The 14,762-nt window shown below is 35.2% G+C and overlaps 4 non-coding genes across 4 annotated transcripts; all 4 read right to left on the bottom strand.

Annotated features, from left to right (window-relative positions):
• Positions 1 to 4,226: 4,226 nt before the first annotated feature.
• Positions 4,227 to 4,298, bottom strand: trnac-gca (transfer RNA cysteine (anticodon GCA)). Its single transcript has one exon. It is a non-coding gene; the product is annotated as a tRNA-Cys (tRNA).
• Positions 4,299 to 6,692: 2,394 nt separating this feature from the next.
• Positions 6,693 to 6,764, bottom strand: trnay-gua (transfer RNA tyrosine (anticodon GUA)). Its single transcript has one exon. It is a non-coding gene; the product is annotated as a tRNA-Tyr (tRNA).
• A 2,472-nt stretch (positions 6,765 to 9,236) lies between these two features.
• On the bottom strand, positions 9,237 to 9,308 carry trnac-gca (transfer RNA cysteine (anticodon GCA)). Its single transcript has one exon. It is a non-coding gene; the product is annotated as a tRNA-Cys (tRNA).
• A 4,366-nt stretch (positions 9,309 to 13,674) lies between these two features.
• Positions 13,675 to 13,746, bottom strand: trnac-gca (transfer RNA cysteine (anticodon GCA)). Its single transcript has one exon. It is a non-coding gene; the product is annotated as a tRNA-Cys (tRNA).
• Positions 13,747 to 14,762: the final 1,016 nt, after the last annotated feature.

Genomic DNA, 14,762 nt, shown 5'->3' on the forward strand with positions numbered 1-14,762 from the left:
GGTAGATAGTAATGTCAATGCTTGAAGATAATTTTCGAATAAATGTATAAATGTTACGATGACAGCTTTGTAGTGCTGACGATGGACTATTCTGTAGTCCTGTCAGGTCTTGTATCAGGGATGCACAACTCCAGTCCTGGAGAGCCACAGTGTTTTTAGATTTGCATTCCAACTGAACGCTACTACCTAATTCATCTTATCATTGGCTTGACAAACTGAAAACTTTTTCCCGATTCATAAATTATTGGTTTAAACAAACTTATAAAATCTACTCTGGGACCAAGATTGGACACCCATGTCCTATAAACAACAGTACCAAAATATCTTTACTGTCTTCCCTACCATTTCTTCAGTCTCATAGCTCTCCCTGCTCTGGTCACTGTCTGCCTCTACAAAAATAACAATTGACGACATATGAATGTATAGGTGTGGATTTGGTTTGTATATCGAAGATAGGCACATATGTAATATACAAATTGGACAAACTACTGAGACCACATGCACATTTTAGTATAATGAATTTAGAAGAATTAACAAGCGCAATTACTTATTTTCTGTTAATTATAAAGTTTAGGTACCTATGGGTCTGCGTCCAATGTAGAAGGTTTTTTTTCCAGACATCCTTAATCTCACTAAGGCTTGCATGTTCCTTTTCAAAATCCTCTATAGGCCACCGAGTACCATCCGCATGGCAAAGAGTGAATGTTCCTTCTTTCATTTGTGGATTATTCCACAAGGCTTCTTTAGCCATTAGAATGATGTCGTTGTACCCATCAGTCTCTTGCATCAGAAGTCTGGGAGGCTCTTCTTCCATGATGACCTTGATGTACTTTCCCCCCCCGGTTTTTTGTTCGTCCTTTCCACTCCATAGGTCTAACCCTAACCTCTAGTACTTTTCTTTCTTCCTTTTTTAAAGGATATTGTTTCTTTTTTATTGGTAGACTTTTGCTGTGTAGTGCCTTTTTCATTTCTGCAAAGACACTTGCTGCATCTGTAAAATATTTGTGATTTAGAGGGGGAATACATTGTAAATGTAATAGTTTAACACCTGACCAGACATTTAAAAACAAAATTTGAAGTATCTGCATTTGGTTTTGTAATTTAAATATTTTGAACTACAAGTATTTGCGTTTGTATTTAATGTTTTTAAAATAATTTGCCATGTGTATTTATCAAGTTTAGACATGTTAATCACACCTCTATCAATTGCTATTTATTCAACTCAATCAAATTCACCTGTTCATGATCTTCTCAACCTCTGAATTCGCAATTACATGCATTACATCCCAAGTCTGCACTTTGATGGATAGGTTTGTTTTTTTTTGTTTTTTTTTAATTATGTAGAACTCCAAGCTGTATATAAATATCACCTATTCAGTTTCCCCAAAATTGTGACTCCATATTGTGCCCTTGTACATTCATTATTATTAATGTATCTTCAGATTAACTTTGAAGGAAACCGTATCATAATTGTGAGTTATAAAGAATAAAAAGGTGTCCAGTCTCTGAGCCACCTCATGCGTTTCCCATACAACATCAGGTCATAATAAAAGGATGACTGGATGACTGGGAGAATTGGTCGCAATACATATAGTCGTCACTACGAACAATGAAAATGTTTTACATTCATGCAAAAAGCTGTTCGGAAAATATTTATTTTTGGCATCCGTACAAAAGATGAGTATTAAAAAAAGAGTCTGGAGAAAGATGCCAAAGAGACACTGCCTAGGTAATGCTTTCTAGTTTTTTTTGTTTTTTAGGTTTCTATTAGGAAGATAGGTTAGACACATTTTAATTAGGGACGATGGCAAATAAACCCTATGTAGCTACCAGATCACTGCTTTCTATGTGTTTTTATTGGGAAGATGGGTGTTTAATACATTTTTATTTGGGAAGATGGCAAATAAACTATAATAAAAATAAAACTAATTGCATTTTTAGTTTTATTTTTATTATAGTTTATTTGCCATCTTCCCAAATAAAAATTTATTAAACACCCATCTTCCCAATAAAAACACATAGAAAGCAGTGATCTGGTAGCTACATAGGGTTTATTTGTCAACTTAATATATTTAACATTATTAAATGTGGTAAAACAATTGTCGTTGGATTGTTTGCACTGCCATCTACAGTCCGGAGGATTAATTACATACAGTACAGCCAATCATCCCGACCTTCCTTTTAGTAAGAACTTGCACTGATAGGAATACAGCCCCCTTTAAGATATTACTTTTCAAGCTTTAACACAATTTATAAGAGGACTGAAATGACTCATAATTACCTTGGCATTTACTGACGACGTCTGACTGCGATGTCCTTTTCAACAGGGCTTTCACGCGTGTATCAAACCCATTGTCTGTCAGTATTCCTATATGTACAACAATCACAAATTAAATCAAATGTGCAGTTTACAATAATGTAATTATTGATGTAGGATTGTAATGGAAAACGTTGTTGTTAGCAAGGAGTGTGCAGAGCTGAAAAACCAAGTCGACAGTCGTCTTAAGTTAGCTACCACAAAATGCTCGTGCTATGAATTTAATTAAAAAACAGAGTTAGCTTTTGCAACAGAACTGCAGACAATACTAATAACTTAAAATGAGTGCAACATTAAATATCTAGAAATGCTAAATACAGTTTATACTACCTTCTTTTAATTCGTTCTTCAGCTAATCATACTGATCATTGTAGTCTGCCATATTCCACTGGGAAAAAAAAAAGATATGTAATTACTAATTCGCTAAAAACGGAACGTGGAAGCCAATGGAAGCCCATTTCCGGCACAAATAAAAAAAGAAATACATTTTAAAATTACATTATAAGTTCGACATACTATCTCATTATTTTTAATTAGTATCACCTTATTTTGATTTACTATCTCCTTATTTTGACTTCACTATCTCATAAGCATACATAATTAAGATTATTAGAAACATTAAATAAAACGCAAACATGTATTCATGTATGCCAACTTAGAAAATCCTAGATGGCTGCGAGAAAAAAATAGTACATTTTATTTAAAAATATATATTTTTGTACAGTTAAATCTCTTTTTGTATTCAAAGGCTTGCTTAATTTATAGCAAGATTGGTCATTATTAGCAATGCATCTTAGATTTTAGTTGATTAAATTCATAAACCCACCCTATTATATACAATGTTAGAAATAAAACGTTTTCAAAGTTCAAACTACTCCTTTTACGATAAAATGTAATTATAACACTAAGATTATGAAGAAAGAGTTATTGGTGTATGTTTTCATTTAAAGGATACGGTTCTGGTTTTCCATCGTCTGATTTTCAACACTGCAAAACACCAGCAACCTATATTATAAAAGTAATTAAAAAATGTGAAAAAATATACGTAGTTTCTTTAACGTATTTTCAAATTAACGTACAACACATTGAACTGCACTAACTCACGCTGTCCTATTAAGGTACGTTTGTGTACGTATATTAATATAGGCCTATTTAATTTGTGTATTTTTTTTTTTTTTTTTTTTAATTGTTCTAGTACTCACCGGTCTCTCGAGCAAGTAAAACTGCACTGCTAAACTTCTGTCCAGCTATTCCAGTAACCGTAAAAAGGGGGAGGGGATAGTATGGCTTGAAGAGGTCTGACGATTGACTCGAGGAGGTCTGACGATTGACTCGAGGAGGGGTGAGGATTGACTCGTGGAGGTCTGACGATTGACTCGAGGAGGGGTGACGATTGACTCGAGGAGGTCTGACGATTGACTCGAGGAGGTCTGACGATTGACTCGAGGAGGGGTGACGATTGACGCGAGGAGGTCTGACGATTGACTCGAGGAGGTCTGACGATTGACTCGAGGAGGGGTGAGGTCTGATGTCTGATGATTGACTCGAGGAGGGGTGACGATTGACTTGAGGAGGGGTGAGGTCTGAGGATGTCCTAAAATGGACACCGTATTGGCGTTCACTGTTAACCGAAAGGTTTGTGGTTTGAGCTCTAACAGGAACTCTTTTTTATATTAAACTGGCCAGCCAGATTGCCTTCCCAGGCGGCCTTCTCAAGAGAGGCCAAGCTTCTAATTTCTCCAGTTGTAAAGGGTGCGGTGGCCAAGTGGTAAGGTGTTTGGTCCTGTAAATTGAGGATCACGTCTTCAAACCCTGTCTGTACCTTGTTGCTGTCTTTGAAACACTATTTTTTGCTTCTAGCTGAAATAAAAAATGTTAACGTTCATTTTGTATTTTAATTTAGAAAAAAAGGGAGCACTCGGATTTGAGCCGGGGACCTCTTGATCTGCAGTCAAATGCTCTACCACTGAGCTATACCCCCGAGTTATTAGCCTACTCCAGCTATGCCCTTTTCTGCCAAGCACAACCAACGGTGCCGAGTTGCAGTTTCAGAAATGCAACCTATCAATGGCAAGTTATTTTTAGATAAAATAGATAATAATCAGAAAATGCTTAACGTTTTTTATTTCAAGAAATTAAACTAAATACAAAATATAGTGTTGAAAAAAAGAGAGAAGCTTTATGGTTTCTGAAGTACGTTATAACGTTCCCCAAAATGTTCTGAAAACAAGGACACCAAGTCCAAGATGCCACTGTAACACATTTTTTAGTGCATTTTGTTTTTATTGGAAGAGAGTCAAATACAGCCAAAAAATGTCTGGTCATGGGGGGAGCATCCCACTGAAAAATGCTCGGTCCTTTAAACGGTTTAGCAAAGGTTGGTTTGCTTGAGCTCACCCTAGAAAAGTGGTTGTTATTTTATTTTTTAATATATTAAATTGAAAGCCACAGCTTGCCTTGTCAGACGTCTTTGACAGATTATTTAAGAAGCGCCATGCTTTGCATTCTTATGACAGTCATCATTTTCATGTTATGTATTCTTCATGGTAACAGTGAAGATGCTTTCCAAGTCAATTTCTATAAATATAAGGGGACACTCTGATATTCCTTTTTACATGTTATGTCCGAGATTGGTTAAATGTAATTTTTTATTAAATGTTTCCATTAAGATTCAACTCACAGCACAACAATTTGTTATCTTATGGTGCTGCTACAGTTGTATTGATTTAAAAACTACATACTATTAGCATGTGCCTTGTTTTATGGTTACTCCTTACTCAGCAATGCGACCATAGCTTCACTCTAATATGAACTCCATTGAATGTAAAACAAAGGCCCTGTCCACACTATGCCTTTAAACCGTATTAGTTGCGTTTAAGCCGGCTTAAAAGTGCTAAATACGGTTTGCGTCCACACTACGCAGCATTTAATACCGTACTCGAGACCACCTCAGGAGGTAGTCTCGAGTCCGGTTCTAATTAGATCGCATCAGGTAGTGCGGTTTCTCAGAAGTGTGGACGCTGTAATACCAAACTACATGTTTTGTGTATCCTCCAATATCCCAAAATGCTTTGTGGTATGTTTGGCGAAATACTCAGAGCAGGCGCCCGAAGGAGTTGCTATCACTGTACACTCCGCACTAAGTATTCATTTTTATGCTTCAAAAAATCTTTCAGGACATCTCTGTTAAACTAGTGGGGAAAATCGTATTTTTCTTGAATCGTACTTGTACTTGCTAGAACCAAAGTCATTGTATTTATCTTGCTCTTAACCGTATTATTACTTGTACTGTGATCCTTGAAATGTATTTTTGTTTACGACTGTAAGACGCCCAGGATAAGGGCGGTTGCTAAGAAATAAATAAATAAATAAATAAATAAATAAATAATTAATAATAATAATAATAATAATAATAATAATAATAATAATAATAATAATAATAATTAATAAATAAATAAATAAATAAATAAACAAAAACACAGCGTTAAATTAGGCGACTGCAAAAATGAAATGCGAGTTAAAAGTAGGATCGGGAATGAACAAATTACGTATTTTGTCAGCTCTGTTTGAAATAAAATTAAGAGGATCAGAATTAGGCTCAGGCAAGATATGAAGGTAAAAACAAAGATTGTTTTGTAATTAACAGCTTTTTCTGAGTTTAATTATAAAACAGAATCAGCTCAATTTGTTTAAAGGGACTTCACCTGATTAAAAATAAAACCTGAAAACTTCAAGCCCTACTTGTGTGTGTGTTCGGATTTACTTTTTCCGCAATACTGGTAATATTTAATTTATGCAATATTTAATTTATGCAAACTGCAGTTACTGACAGGCTTGATAATTGAGGCAATACTGAATCTTTCAGTTAATTCTTATGAAAAAATAAATAAAAAATTGGTGTATGCTACAGCCGGTAGATGGTGTCAAGTATTAAAAAAAAAATACTATTTGCAAAATAGTATTTACTAATTTCTATTGATAATATATTTCTGGCAACCTATTTTATGTTTGTATTTTAAATACATTTGGAGACCACTGTTGTCTTTTTAAATATTTTCCGTGACTATGTTGCCATCCTTGGTGTTCACTGTTAACCGAAAGGTTTGTGGTTTGAGCTCAAACAGGAACTCTTTTTTATATTAAACTGGCCAGCCAGATTGCCTTCCCAGGCGGCCTTCTCAAGAGAGGCCAAGCTTCTAATTTCTCCAGTTGTAAAGAGTGCGGTGGCCAAGTGGTAAGGTGTTTGGTCCCGTAAATTGAGGATCACGTCTTCAAACCCTGTCTGTACCTTGTTGCTGTCTTTGAAACACTATTTTTTGCTTCTAGCTGAAATAAAAAATGTTAACGTGCATTTTGTATTTTAATTTAGAAAAAAAGGGGGCACTTGGATTTGAACCGGGGACCACTTGATCTACAGTCAAATGCTCTACCACTGAGCTATACCCCCAACTCACTAGCCTATTCCAGCTATGCCCTTTTCTGCCAAGCACAATCAACGGTGCCGAGCTGCAGTTTCAGAAATGCAACCTATCAATGGCTAGTTATTTTTTACCTTGTGTCCCGCAGCAATATTTTTCAACAAAACATTCAAGAAGTATTGTATAAGGTCCGTCAAGTAATAGAATAACACGTTGTTATACATGTATCTCTTTGAAAACACTAAGCGAAATAGATAATAATCAGAAAATGCTTAACGTTTTTTATTTCAAGAAATTAAACTAAATACAAAATATAGTGTTGAAAAAAAGAGAGAAGCTTTATGGTTTCTGAAGTACGTTATAACGTTCCCCCAAATGTTCTGAAAACAAGGACACCAAGTCCAAGATGCCACTGTAACACATTTTTTAGTGCATTTTGTTTTTATTGGAAGAGAGTCAAATACAGCCAAAAAATGTCTGGTCATGGGGGGAGCATCCCACTGAAAAACACTCGGTCCTTCAAAGGGTTTAGCAAAGGTTGGTTTGCTTGAGCTCACCCTAGAAAAGTGGTTGTTACTTTATTTTTTAATATATTAAATTGAAAGCCACAGCTTGCCTTGTCAGACGTCTTTGACAGATTATTTAAGAAGCGCCATGCTTTGCATTCTTATGACAGTCATCATTTTCATGTTACGTATTCTTCATGGTAACAGTGAAGATGCTTTCCAAGTCAATTTCTATAAATATAAGGGGACACTCTGATATTCCTTTTTACATGTTATGTCCGAGATTGGTTAAATGTAATTTTTTATTAAATGTTTCCATTAAGATTCAACTCACAGCACAACAATTTGTTATCTTATGGTGCTGCTACAGTTGTATTGATTTAAAAACTACATACTATTAGCATGTGCCTTGTTTTATGGTTACTCCTTACTCAGCAATGCGACCATAGCTTCACTCTAATATGAACTCCATTGAATGTAAAACAAAGGCCCTGTCCACACTATGCCTTTAAACCGTATTAGTTGCGTTTAAGCCGGCTTAAAAGTGCTAAATACGGTTTGCGTCCACACTACGCAGCATTTAATACCGTACTCGAGACCACCTCAGGAGGTAGTCTCGAGTCCGGTTCTAATTAGATCGCATCAGGTAGTGCGGTTTATCAGAAGTGTGGATGCTGTAATACCAAACTACATGTTTTGTGTATCCTCCAATATCCCAAAATGCTTTGTGGTATGTTTGGCGAAATACTCAGAGCAGGCGCCCAAAGGAGTTGCTATCACTGTACACTCCGCACTAGGTATTCATTTTTATGCTTCAAAAAATCTTTCAGGACATCTCTGTTAAACTAGTGGGGAAAATCGTATTTTTCTTGAATCGTACTTGTACTTGCTAGAACCAAAGTCATTGTATTTATCTTGCTCTTAACCGTATTATTACTTGTACTGTGATCCTTGAAATGTATTTTTGTTTACGACTGTAAGTCGCCCAGGATAAGGGCGGCTGCTAATAAATAAATAAATAAATAAATAAATAAATAAATAAATAATAATAATAATAATAATAATAATAATAATAATAATAAATAAATAAACAAAAACACAGCGTTAAATTAGGCGACTGCAAAAATGAAATGCGAGTTAAAAATAGGATCGGGAATGAACAAATTACGTATTTTGTCAGCTCTGTTTGAAATAAAATTAAGAGGACCAGAATTAGGCTCAGGCAAGATATGAAGGTAAAAACAAAGATTGTTTTGTAATTAACAGCTTTTTCTGAGTTTAATTCTAAAACAGAGTCAGCTCAATTTGTTTAAAGGGACTTCACCTGATTAAAAATAAAACCTGAAAACTTCAAGCCCTACTTGTGTGTGTGTTCGGATTTACTTTTTCCGCAATACTGGTAATATTTAATTTATGCAATATTTAATTTATGCAAACTGCAGTTACTGACAGGCTTGATAATTGAGGCAATACTGAATCTTTCAGTTAATTCTTATGAAAAAATAAATAAAAAATTGGTGTATGCTACAGCCGGTAGATGGTGTCAAGTATTAAAAAAAAAATACTATTTGCAAAATAGTATTTACTAATTTCTATTGATAATATATTTCTGGCAACCTATTTTATGTTTGTATTTTAAATACATTTGGAGACCAGTGTTGTCTTTTTAAATATTTTCCGTGACTATGTTGCCATCCTTGGCGTTCACTGTTAACCGAAAAGTTTGTGGTTTGAGCTCAAACAGGAACTCTTTTTTATATTAAACTGGCCAGCCAGATTGCCTTCCCAGGCGGCCTTCTCAAGAGAGGCCAAGCTTCTAATTTCTCCAGTTGTAAAGGGTGCGGTGGCCAAGTGGTAAGGTGTTTGGTCCCGTAAATTGAGGATCACGTCTTCAAACCCTGTCTGTACCTTGTTGCTGTCTTTGAAACACTATTTTTTGCTTCTAGCTGAAATAAAAAATGTTAACGTGCATTTTGTATTTTAATTTAGAAAAAAAGGGGGCACTCGGATTTGAACCGGGGACCTCTTGATCTGCAGTCAAATGCTCTACCACTGAGCTATACCCCCAACTCACTAGCCTATTCCAGCTATGCCCTTTTCTGCCAAGCACAACCAACGGTGCCGAGCTGCAGTTTCAGAAATGCAACCTATCAATGGCTAGTTATTTTTTACCTTGTGTCCCGCAGCAATATTTTTCAACAAAACATTCAAGAAGTATTGTATAAGGTCCGTCAAGTAATAGAATAACACGTTGTTATACATGTATCTCTTTGAAAACACTAAGCGAAATAGATAATAATCAGAAAATGCTTAACGTTTTTTATTTCAAGAAATTAAACTAAATACAAAATATAGTGTTGAAAAAAAGAGAGAAGCTTTATGGTTTCTGAAGTACGTTATAACGTTCCCACAAATGTTCTGAAAACAAGGACACCAAGTCCAAGATGCCACTGTAACACATTTTTTAGTGCATTTTGTTTTTATTGGAAGAGAGTCAAATACAGCCAAAAAATGTCTGGTCATGGGGGGAGCATCCCACTGAAAAACACTCGGTCCTTCAAAGGGTTTAGCAAAGGTTGGTTTGCTTGAGCTCACCCTAGAAAAGTGGTTGTTACTTTATTTTTTAATATATTAAATTGAAAGCCACAGCTTGCCTTGTCAGACGTCTTTGACAGATTATTTAAGAAGCGCCATGCTTTGCATTCTTATGACAGTCATCATTTTCATGTTAGGTATTCTTCATGGTAACAGTGAAGATGCTTTCCAAGTCAATTTCTATAAATATAAGGGGACACTCTGATATTCCTTTTTACATGTTATGTCCGAGATTGGTTAAATGTAATTTTTTATTAAATGTTTCCATTAAGATTCAACTCACAGCACAACAATTTGTTATCTTATGGTGCTGCTACAGTTGTATTGATTTAAAAACTACATACTATTAGCATGTGCCTTGTTTTATGGTTACTCCTTACTCAGCAATGCGACCATAGCTTCACTCTAATATGAACTCCATTGAATGTAAAACAAAGGCCCTGTCCACACTATGCCTTTAAACCGTATTAGTTGCGTTTAAGCCGGCTTAAAAGTGCTAAATACGGTTTGCGTCCACACTACGCAGCATTTAATATCGTACTCGAGACCACCTCAGGAGGTAGTCTCGAGTCCGGTTCTAATTAGATCGCATCAGGTAGTGCGGTATATCAGAAGTGTGGACGCTGTAATACCAAACTACATGTTTTGTGTATCCTCCAATATCCCAAAATGCTTTGTGGTATGTTTGGCGAAATACTCAGAGCAGGCGCCCGAAGGAGTTGCTATCACTGTACACTCCGCACTAGGTATTCATTTTTATGCTTCAAAAAATCTTTCAGGACATCTCTGTTAAACTAGTGGGGAAAATCGTATTTTTCTTGAATCGTACTTGTACTTGCTAGAACCAAAGTCATTGTATTTATCTTGCTCTTAACCGTATTATTACTTGTACTGTGATCCTTGAAATGTATTTTTGTTTACGACTGTAAGTAGCCCAGGATAAGAGCGGCTGCTAAGAAAGAAAGAAAGAAATAAATAAATAATAATAATAATAATAATAATAATAATAATAATAATAATAATAAATAAATAAACAAAAACACAGCGTTAAATTAGGCGACTGCAAAAATGAAATGTGAGTTAAAAGTAGGATCGGGAATGAACAAATTACGTAATTTGTCAGCTCTGTTTGAAATAAAATTAAGAGGACCAGAATTAGGCTCAGGCAAGATATGAAGGTAAAAACAAAGATTGTTTTGTAATTAACAGCTTTTTTCTGAGTTTAATTCTAAAACAGAATCAGCTCAATTTGTTTAAAGGGACTTCACCTGATTAAAAATAAAACCTGAAAACTTCAAGCCCTACTTGTGTGTGTGTTCGGATTTACTTTTTCCGCAATACTGGTAATATTTAATTTATGCAATATTTAATTTATGCAAACTGCAGTTACTGACAGGCTTGATAATTGAGGCAATACTGAATCTTTCAGTTAATTCTTATGAAAAAATAAATAAAAAATTGGTGTATGCTACAGCCGGTAGATGGTGTCAAGTATTAAAAAAAAAATACTATTTGCAAAATAGTATTTACTAATTTCTATTGATAATATATTTCTGGCAACCTATTTTATGTTTGTATTTTAAATACATTTGGAGACCACTGTTGTCTTTTTAAATATTTTCCGTGACTATGTTGCCATCCTTGGCGTTCACTGTTAACCGAAAGGTTTGTGGTTTGAGCTCAAACAGGAACTCTTTTTTATATTAAACTGGCCAGCCAGATTGCCTTCCCAGGCGGCCTTCTCAAGAGAGGCCAAGCTTCTAATTTCTCCAGTTGTAAAGGGTGCGGTGGCCAAGTGGTAAGGTGTTTGGTCCCGTAAATTGAGGATCACGTCTTCAAACCCTGTCTGTACCTTGTTGCTGTCTTTGAAACACTATTTTTTGCTTCTAGCTGAAATAAAAAATGTTAACGTGCATTTTGTATTTTAATTTAGAAAAAAAGGGGGCACTCGGATTTGAACCGGGGATTATTTAAGAAGCGCCATGCTTTGCATTCTTATGACAGTCATCATTTTCATGTTACGTATTCTTCATGGTAACAGTGAAGATGCTTTCCAAGTCAATTTCTATCAATATAAGGGGACACTCTGATATTCCTTTTTACATGTTATGTCCGAGATTGGTTAAATGTAATTTTTTATTAAATGTTTCCATTAAGATTCAACTCACAGCACAACAATTTGTTATCTTATGGTGCTGCTACAGTTGTATTGATTTAAAAACTACATACTATTAGCATGTGCCTTGTTTTATGGTTACTCCTTACTCAGCAATGCGACCATAGCTTCACTCTAATATGAACTCCATTGAATGTAAAACAAAGGCCCTGTCCACACTATGCCTTTAAACCGTATTAGTTGCGTTTAAGCCGGCTTAAAAGTGCTAAATACGGTTTGCGTCCACACTACGCAGCATTTAATACCGTACTCGAGACCACCTCAGGAGGTAGTCTCGAGTCCGGTTCTAATTAGATCGCATCAGGTAGTGCGGTTTATCAGAAGTGTGGACGCTGTAATACCAAACTACATGTTTTGTGTATCCTCCAATATCCCCAAATGCTTTGTGGTATGTTTGGCGAAATACTCAGAGCAGGCGCCTGAAGGAGTTGCTATCACTGTACACTCCGCACTAGGTATTCATTTTTATGCTTCAAAAAATCTTTCAGGACATCTCTGTTAAACTAGTGGGGAAAATCGTATTTTTCTTGAATCGTACTTGTACTTGCTAGAACCAAAGTCATTGTATTTATCTTGCTCTTAACCGTATTATTACTTGTACTGTGATCCTTGAAATGTATTTTTGTTTACGACTGTAAGTCGCCCAGGATAAGGGCGGCTGCTAAGAAATAAATAAATAAATAAATAAATAAATAAATAAATAAATAATAATAATAATAATAATAATAATAATAATAATAATAATAATAAATAAATAAACAAAAACACAGCGTTAAATTAGGCGACTGCAAAAATCAAATGTGAGTTAAAAGTAGGATCGGGAATGAACAAATTACGTATTTTGTCAGCTCTGTTTGAAATAAAATTAAGAGGACCAGAATTAGGCTCAGGCAAGATATGAAGGTAAAAACAAAGATTGTTTTGTAATTAACAGCTTTTTCTGAGTTTAATTATAAAACAGAATCAGCTCAATTTGTTTAAAGGGACTTCACCTGATTAAAAATAAAACCTGAAAACTTCAAGCCCTACTTGTGTGTGTGTTCGGATTTACTTTTTCCGCAATACTGGTAATATTTAATTTATGCAATATTTAATTTATGTAAACTGCAGTTACTGACAGGCTTGATAATTGAGGCAATACTGAATCTTTCAGTTAATTCTTATGAAAAAATAAATAAAAAATTGGTGTATGCTACAGCCGGTAGATGGTGTCAAGTATTAAAAAAAAATACTATTTGCAAAATAGTATTTACTAATTTCTATTGATAATATATTTCTGGCAACCTATTTTATGTTTGTATTTTAAATACATTTGGAGACCAGTGTTGTCTTTTTAAATATTTTCCGTGACTATGTTGCCATCCTTGGCGTTCACTGTTAACCGAAAGGTTTGTGGTTTGAGCTCAAACAGGAACTCTTTTTTATATTAAACTGGCCAGCCAGATTGCCTTCCCAGGCGGCCTTCTCAAGAGAGGCCAAGCTTCTAATTTCTCCAGTTGTAAAGGGTGCGGTGGCCAAGTGGTAAAGTGTTTGGTCCCGTAAATTGAGGATCACGTCTTCAAACCCTGTCTGTACCTTGTTGCTGTCTTTGAAACACTATTTTTTGCTTCTAGCTGAAATAAAAAATGTTAACGTGCATTTTGTATTTTAATTTAGAAAAAAAGGGGGCACTCGGATTTGAACCGGGGACCTTTTGATCTGCAGTCAAATGCTCTACCACTGAGCTATACCCCCAACTCACTAGCCTATTCCAGCTATGCCCTTTTCTGCCAAGCACAACCAACGGTGCCGAGCTGCAGTCAGAAATGCAACCTATCAATGGCTAGTTATTTTTTACCTTGTGTCCCGCAGCAATATTTTTCAACAAAACATTCAAGAAGTATTGTATAAGGTCCGTCAAGTAATAGAATAACACGTTGTTATACATGTATCTCTTTGAAAACACTAAGCGAAATAGATAATAATCAGAAAATGCTTAACGTTTTTTATTTCAAGAAATTAAACTAAATACAAAATATAGTGTCGAAAAAAAGAGAGAAGCTTTATGGTTTCTGAAGTACGTTATAACGTTCCCCAAAATGTTCTGAAAACAAGGACACCAAGTCCAAGATGCCACTGTAACACATTTTTTAGTGCATTTTGTTTTTATTGGAAGAGAGTCAAATACAGCCAAAAAATGTCTGGTCATGGGGGGAGCATCCCACTGAAAAACACTCGGTCCTTCAAAGGGTTTAGCAAAGGTTGGTTTGCTTGAGCTCACCCTAGAAAAGTGGTTGTTACTTTATTTTTTAATATATTAAATTGAAAGCCACAGCTTGCCTTGTCAGACGTCTTTGACAGATTATTTAAGAAGCGCCATGCTTTGCATTCTTATGACAGTCATCATTTTCATGTTACGTATTCTTCATGGTAACAGTGAAGATGCTTTCCAAGTCAATTTCTATAAATATAAGGGGACACTCTGATATTCCTTTTTACATGTTATGTCCGAGATTGGTTAAATGTAATTTTTTATTAAATGTTTCCATTAAGATTCAACTCACAGCACAACAATTTGTTATCTTATGGTGATGCTACAGTTGTATTGATTTAAAAACTACATACTATTAGCACGTGCCTTGTTTTATGGTTACTCCTTACTCAGCAATGCGACCATAGCTTCACTCTAATATGAACTCCATTGAATGTAAAACAAAGGCCCTGTCCACACTATGCCTTTAAACCGTATTAGTTGCGTTTAAGCCGGCTTA

The sequence above is a fragment of the Acipenser ruthenus genome, unplaced genomic scaffold (assembly GCF_902713425.1).
Source record: "Acipenser ruthenus unplaced genomic scaffold, fAciRut3.2 maternal haplotype, whole genome shotgun sequence".
NCBI lineage: Eukaryota > Metazoa > Chordata > Actinopteri > Acipenseriformes > Acipenseridae > Acipenser > Acipenser ruthenus.